The sequence below is a fragment of the Triplophysa dalaica genome, chromosome 12 (genome assembly GCF_015846415.1).
Source record: "Triplophysa dalaica isolate WHDGS20190420 chromosome 12, ASM1584641v1, whole genome shotgun sequence".
Taxonomy (NCBI): domain Eukaryota; kingdom Metazoa; phylum Chordata; class Actinopteri; order Cypriniformes; family Nemacheilidae; genus Triplophysa; species Triplophysa dalaica.
This window is the reverse complement of record NC_079553.1, coordinates 12,679,732-12,688,090: the sequence shown is the minus strand read 5'-3', so window position 1 is coordinate 12,688,090 and position 8,359 is coordinate 12,679,732.

Below are 8,359 nucleotides of genomic sequence, written 5' to 3'. Positions count from 1 at the left end.
CATTCTCATTTGCCTGATGTGGGCCAGAAGCTCTCGCCTGTGTTCTGCATCCAATTTCACTTCAAAGTGCTTTTTTTTTAGGACAGGAATTGGCAGAATAACAGGTTTGTAACACTTGCAACTTTTACTTACATACATGCTGAATGCCCTGATACCCTTATAAAAGCATTGAGGTGGTTTTATATTTCAAATTATAGGATGCACAAGTTGTGTCGTGTTATTGAGGCTCAGGCACCAGAGTCAGGAGGGATTTTACGGCCTTCAATCTCAGTCGGGTTGAGGTTAGGGATCTGATCTGGGCGTTTCAGAAGGCAATATTTTCTTCTGTTACAGTCATTCTTGTCTAGTTGTTCATTTACTGCTGTGCTCTGGGTCATTGTCCTGGTGCCTCGCCCTACTTATGCCAAGCTTCAGTTGGTGGACAGATGGCTCTACATTTTCCAGCAAAATGTCCAGATAAACTGTGGAATTCTTTTTTTCCTGTAGCATGCGGGTTAGGCTCAGTGGATCTCCAAACCATGATGACCTCTCATCTGTTGGTTTTATTGCTGGTGCTGTGAAACATAAAGGGGCTCTTTTTAAACTTCAGACATGCAGCAATGATATTTCGCACAGCATTGTTTTTTATATACTGTATATTTTGGTGTGACTAACATTATGTTCCAGATTTTGTTTTTGGTGGAGACCTTAGGATTCATGAGAACTAGTATAAGACAACATCCATCCATCCATCCATCCATCTATTCTCTGAAACTGCTTCTCCTCTTCAAGGTCGCGGGGAAGCTGGAGCACATTTAGCTTGTGAATAACTATATCCAGATGTATTAGTGCTGACTGCACTAATGTGGGTCAGAATCATAAAGGTTTTCAAAAAACAAATTTTATTTTCTGTGGATGGTCTTGCTATGAACTGTTTAATGAAGTCCAGTACATGTCGTTTTTGTTGTCTTTTATTAACCTTTTTTGCAAGACTTAAACCACACTGAGTCAAAAGCACATTCTGTTTCAGTTTTCTAGTGCTAGACACACGTGAACAAAATGCGACCAAAAGAATATTTAGGACTGAATCTAAATATTCAACTTAACTATATATGTGAAAGTAAAATTAATTAATAAAACGAGTGATTCTAGTTTCCACTTCTAGACTTCAAGATGTCTTGCAAAATGGTCTATAGGACATTTAATCTCATTTGTTTTTAGTTCTACCAGAAAGACTCAGGAAACATAGAATGATAAATAATATTTATTAAACATAATGTTAAAGATCTTTGGGCATAGGCCCCGTCCAATAAATGAATCATGGCAAAATGATTCCGATGTTCCTGCCTGAAGATAAGGCAGGGGCGGAGCCTACCCCCGGACTGAGGACGGGACCCTGACCTGGTGGTGGTGGTGGGGAGGATGGAGGTTTCACTCATGCGTTAGTTTCTGCGAACGAAAGAGAGGGTGAGTACCATCCTTTTATAATACGTGCTGAGGGATGATAGGCTAACCGTAATTGATTATGCTGTGAGGAGTCTTCCTGATAGAACTTGCGCGGAAGCTTACATTTATGTTGAAGTATCATTTGTTAAAAAAAATATTTCTTTCTCATTGCTAGATTAAATAATACCGTTACCTTAAATAATATAATTGCCTTCCTATGTTTAATTAACCAATCAAATTACCCAAAAAAATGCAACTCAATGCGAACCACTTCTCGAAAACTCTACTCCGTATTTTGTCATTTATAAATAAGTGCAACTTGAGCTCCTTGTCTTACAAGGTCATGATAAAAAGGCTAAAATATAATACTACAGCTCTCCCACCATTAGGACAAAGTCATGATATTTGAACAGAGAGCATGCAGGGGGATTCTCAGAAGACTCTCTGAGTGAAGCAGAATACATGGGTTACTTTTGGGCTGCATCTGTTTGAGGAAAATGATTTTAATTAATCACAACCGAGGGAGTGATTAAAGGAAATGTAATGAGAGAGAGAGAAACAGAAGAGACTGAGAAGATTATTATCCAGATAAAAGTTTGCTCCTTTCTAACCCCTTTGCTGACAAGCGAGTGTTTCGTGCATTCTTCCCCCTGGGCTTAGATAAAAGCTTGATCCATGCCTCACACAGAATACCTACAGATGTGTTTCTGCACATGTTTCTTAGAGTAATGATGGCTTGTTAGTGCCACATTGTTATCTTAACGTGTGTCAAAAAGGCATGTTACAGCATTACCCAGAGTGCCTTTGTGCCCTTATAATGTCACACACTCCAATCCATAAAACAATATATAGAGTGCTTGTTATAGCATTTGGTATGGCCTGGTATTATCGCTCATGTTTAGGGTAAGGATTTGCAACAAGCTTCTGATTCTGAAATACATGAGATTGTTGGGCTTGTTGGATAGGTTTTTTCCATTTCTGTTCCTAGAGACTCACCAACCTGCAGAGAGCAGCTTCAACCTTAATCTAACAGTTAATCCAAACGTTGATCAACTAAAGTCTGTACTAGCAAGAAAACTGGTATTAACACAAACCACCAATGACAACATAGCAGTGGCTTGAGACAGCACTGTGATGTCATTGTTTGAGAATGAATGATCACATTGCTTGACAACAACATTTAAACAGTCATACATACACTATTGATGGTTGTATGTCTCATCTTCATTCAAGTGTTTGTTTGTGCTAGGAAAGGATGTTATATACACCTTGGATGACACAAGGGAGAGTAAACAATAATCAAATAAAAAAGTTGAGTGAATTATACCTCTGAGAGTTCTGTTTTTAATCCCTGCATTAGAGCCCAAAGTCCTGCCACAGCCAAAAGTGATTGAATAAAATACAAATTATTTATTCCTTTGCTTTATATGCACAGGGTTGAGAATGACTTTGGAAAATGCTGGGCAAAAGCATCTTGTTTCCATAAGCAGTGCAAGCTCATTAAATCCTAGACTCCCTGCTCTCTGGAAAGAATTAACTAACTCTTATTAATATGCCAACTTGGAGGCAAAAAGCAGTGCTTAACATCAACCATTGCCCAGGCAAAAATGCATTCCTTTTTTTCAACACAATCTTACTTTAAAATTTAAGATGATTAAATCATATTTATATATGAACATTCAATTATATAATATGGTATTTAAAATGCGTTTAAATACTCAACAATATTTGTATGGACAGTTCATTTCTATGCACTGCCAACTAATTTGTGTAGCTCACCAGAACCATTCTTAAAGTGACAGGGCACCCAAAAAACAAATTCTGTCAACCTTTACTCATCCTCATGTCATTTCAAACCTGTAATACTTTCTTCCGCAGAATATTGTAGAAGATATTTTGAAGAATGTTGTTAACTGGCCCCCATTCACTTTCATTGTTTTTGTGTCAATACAATAGAAGTGAATGGGTGCCAACGCAGTTCAGTTACCAACTTTCTTCAAAATATCTTCTTTTGTGTTGTGCGGAAGAAAAAGTCATTCAGATTTGCAGATTAGATGATGACAGAATTTTCATTTTTGGCTGAGCTATTGCTTTATGCTTAATGACAGGATGATTTTGCAGACCAACAGTTCTGCAGAATAAGCAAACGGTATTCTGGTTGGTTCCTGCTAAACACACGAGGAAGCTATCTCTGTGGTGTCCACTTTCCTTGTTGCTGGTGATTTATTTAAGACACTGTTATCCTATTAACCCTCGTCTGGAGAAACATTGAGCACAGACAGCAGTAGACAGACTACAGGGTACTGTGAAGAGAACCCTCAATATTTCCTAAAACAGGGTAGAAACCTTATTTCATGAAAATGCAGAATAAAAACAGTGCCAAATGTATTAGATCACCACCCAATGTAAGGTTTATGCCACAGCTGCAGTTATCAAAATCATTTGTATGTTTCTGTAATGGTAACCAGTGTGTGAGAGTTTTAGTCACAGTAGTATTTATAATGCTAAAATATAATTGTTACTATCCAGATATTTTACCACAAGGGCAGCAAAATAGTAAAGCACTTCATTTATTAATTTTTAATTCAGATGACAGTTTTTTACTCGCACTCCTTCAAAGATACGTTTTAATGTTATGCTTCTCTAATTTCACACTTATGAGAGAAGCTGAATGTGCCGGCTTAGATAGGTATAAAAGCGTGAATAAAGACGATATTGTTGTTGTCGGTTTGTTATTTGGCTAAAAATGAAAAGAACATTTATTTTTGACACCTTTCTAAAACATCATGACAGGTGGTCTTAAGAATAAGTTAAGCACTGTATTGAGATTTTATACATTTTCCAGAAGCTTTTCTCTAAAGCCGTGCCACTATGCCAATGCTCTACTACTGTTACTTTAATCTGTAGGTTGATTTCTTCCAAAAGAGTACAGACGGCTCTGTGGTGCTCTTGACACATTACTCTGTTTGTTTGAGCATTCCGACAAACCTGATAAAAACATGTTGGCTAAACCAACGTTGATGTTACAAACTTCAGACTTAAAATAGTTTGATCCAGCCACTTCACTCTGACAAGCCAGGTCTTATAGTTAATGGCTGTTTAACTGTTCATTTATTTGGAATTGAACATGAAGCTCAGAGACAAGCTCTTTAGAGACAAATACTATATTGCAGAGGAATGAATAAGATGTTTTTTAGAAAGGATGCTGTCTTCTGGAAGTGTACCGAGAGCTCTACTCTCTGGTGAGTCTCTGTGACGCAAATGAGAGTCCTTTAGGTCCTCACCTTAGAGTGTTGCCATGACAATAAGCAGCCAGCTTCCAGCTCCCTCTCGGGTTCATTGTAACAGAGTGATTGGCAGATCCCACTTGAGGCCGTTCAGGTGTACAGATGTAACAGTTCAGGAGAGAGTGCCTTTCGTCTGCTTTCCTTCCACAGCTAAATAAAAGTTTATATGGATGTGGATCACAAAGACATTTTAGAGGATATGTGAGAAGAGAAGTTCATAGCTCTGTAAAACAATGAAGAGACCACTCCCAATTTGCATTTAATCAGCATTTCTACATGTTGTCTGGGTTTAAAGGGGTCATATGCCACGAATACATGTTTTTCTGTGTCTTTGGTGTGTTATTAACCTTAAATCGTAAATACATATTGGATTAAATCTAAAACAAACAATAATATTTGTTTTAGCCATGTCATGTTACCCCTTTAATTTTCTACAAATAAATGCAAAAAATTAGTAGTTCACAAAATGAAACACATACCTAAAAATAGTAGGTTCAGCAATTCAGAGTGGTTACTAATCTTTTTCCAGAGCTTTATTTGTCTATTTCAAATTGTACAAACTGTGTAAACTAAAATTTAACAATTATTTTAGAAATCACATTTAGTATTGTGTTTTGAAGGTAGCATACTGCCTGACTAGGCAGCACTTAAAGATGCTTCACCCAAAAATGAAAATTCAGACTTTACTCAACCTCATGTCATTTTATAACTCTTTGTCTTTCTTTCTTCTACAGAACACAAAAGAGAATATTTTCAAGAATGTTGGTGACCGAACAACATCAGACTTCATTCACTTCTATGTTTGGCAAAAAAACGCTAAAACGTTTGTCATGATCCGTGGTGGAGGAAGAACCCAATTGCAGGCAGACGGTGGTGAAAGGGTTGAAACAAGAATTTATTAAAAAACCAAAACCAAAACCGACGAGGGGAAAACAAGACAGGATAAAAAATAAATGACAACAAGGACACTGACTAACTAAACTAAGAAAACAAAACACTTGACATAAACTACAATGACTTACTTGGAAGAGATGAACAAAGGCTAGGGTGACTGGCAAGACAAGGCAAACAAGCTCACACGTACAAGGTAGGTACAAAACAAAGTACAATGAACGAGCACATCACAATGAACACGAGGATGTTTTAAAGGGAGACAGACAAAGGATAATTAACAAGGACCAAGTGACAGGGATGAACACTCAAGGAAAGCTAACTAGGAAACGAGATGGCGGGAACAAAGACGCAGACCAGAGAGAGAGTATAACAAGCCGATAGGATCACTATCTCTCTCTCAACGCACAACCTAAGGCTGTGCCATGACTCCGCCCCAAGACCAAGATTAGACATGACATGAGAGCGGAATCATGAAAACGTTTCTCAAAATATCTTCTTTTGTGTTCAGAAGTAAAAGTCATGGCATCATTAGGGTACACAAATTCATCATTAACTACTTGCTTATTAACATGCATATTAGATTGGTCAATACAGATTAGAGAACTTTTATTTTGGGGTAAACTATCCCTTTAACCAATTCAACATAACCAATTCATCTTAACAATAGCATGAGTTTGGAGAAGAACTATGTTTTTCTAACTAGTGCAAAATGTGTTTGGATCTTATTTCGATTTACTGCTCCATCCTCCCGTTTTTTCTTCTAGTGTTTTTTCTTAATTCGATAATTAAGGGGTGTTAATACAAGGGGTGGGGCTTCATTGTTGAATTTTTTTTATAATTGTTTATTTTTTATGTGATTTGATATGATAATTAATACACTAAAACATTTAGGCTTGTTTTAGACCCATGAATATAATATGGACACATCAAAAAAAAATAACCTGTGCTGTTTCAACCCATACTGTGTTACCCAAGCAGTGTACAGAATCACCATGTCTTAAAATAGTTACATGTTCCCATGAGACCAGGTGACTGGTCCAGAAATTCATACAATATTCACATACAATGTATGAATGTATTAATATGTATATAAAAACATACAAACTAAATTGAGGGAAATCAATCTTTTGTAATCATAGGCTTTATTGTGTGTGTTCGCAATTCAGTGTTTTCTGTACACTAATTCTATGATACTGTTTCTGAAGTTTAGCGATGCTCTATTTCCATAACACTTAAAACACAAAAAGCAAAATGCAACAAAAACTGCCCTGAGTTCAAAGTGTGAACAGAGGATTGCAACCGTTGAATTCACCGAAACCAAATCCGACTTCAAAGCCGTGAGCTTCACCTTCTTCCACTCTATCTTCAAATGGGTTATTTCTGAAAACAAAGATCCAATTATAGAGTCACATTTCCTTTGAAAGAAACGAAGAGCGCTGTCAATGCATTGTAATGTGCATCTAAGAAATCTCCACCAATGAATAATTCCAGCTCTTTAAGGGATAGTTCATCCAAAAATGAAGAATCTGCCATCATTTACTCACTCTCAGGTTGTTTCAAACCTGTATAAATTGTCCCGGAACTAAAAAGGACTAAAATCCTTCCAAATATCTTTCTTTGTGTTCATCCAATCAAAGTAATTTATACATGTATGAAATTACATGAGTGTGAGTAAATGGTGACAGAATTTTTATTTTTGGATGAACTATCCCTTTAAGCATTACATACAGGTCAGATACATTTGCGATTTGCCGACACACTTTTATTTCACCACATAACCCACATTTCACCTGTTTTTCCGTGCAACCTCAAAAAATTAGGAAGCAAACTATCTGCTGTTTTTCAGGTGACCTCCTGAGAAATCTAAGGGATGCTGTATTGTAACGCTTCATTTATTTTGGCCTTTATTGCACACTGTAACTCAAGTTAATTTCTTGTTGCGCCTGGCGCACCTACATTATGGATTTAAACCCTTTTGCGAAAGCAATCTGATGTGAGAAATTTAATCAATAAGAAGACCCATATCCTGGTGATAGCAGCGTAACAAGAGATTATTTTATTCCACGAGGAGATAGCAACCTTGCCATGCTTTGCCCATAAGAAAATAATATAATAATAACATGGAAGTATGTATACTTTTGATCTACATGATGGCATGTGGGCCAGTTTAAATTTTGTCCAACTTTTTTCAGAACCACTACAATGCACCCCAACACACTCTCTATCCTTGCTATACAGCAGTGCATATTCTTGGCTATATGTGAAACCTTGAATTGACACCTCCCTACATGGAGATGTTCAGCATATAATCAGACACACTATTCTTTGAAGTCCCATTCTGCAGCATTCAGCTCTCTGGATCGTCATCTCTTAAAGGACAAGAAAGAAGAGGATATATGGGGTCTGCTGTCCTCCAGCAAACAGAAGTCTCATAAAAAAAATCATCACACTTTTTCATACATTATCTTTAAAGTCCAAGTGAAACAAAAAATAACAATACTGATTTTTCCTGAAATAGTTTTTAGTAAATAGTAGTGCCAGTTTCATTTCAAACTCTATGTAACAGCTATTTTAACACAATCAATTCGCAGTGAAAACGGTAGCCACGCCCACTCTTTTATTCTTTTGAAATACCTTCTCACTCAGAAATGTGTAACTGTGTGTTCCCACCGAATGTGAATGAAGCGTTAAGCGCGAGTGATTTACATGTTAAGTCAATGGAAAGACACGAAAGGACATCCTGTGGCGCGATT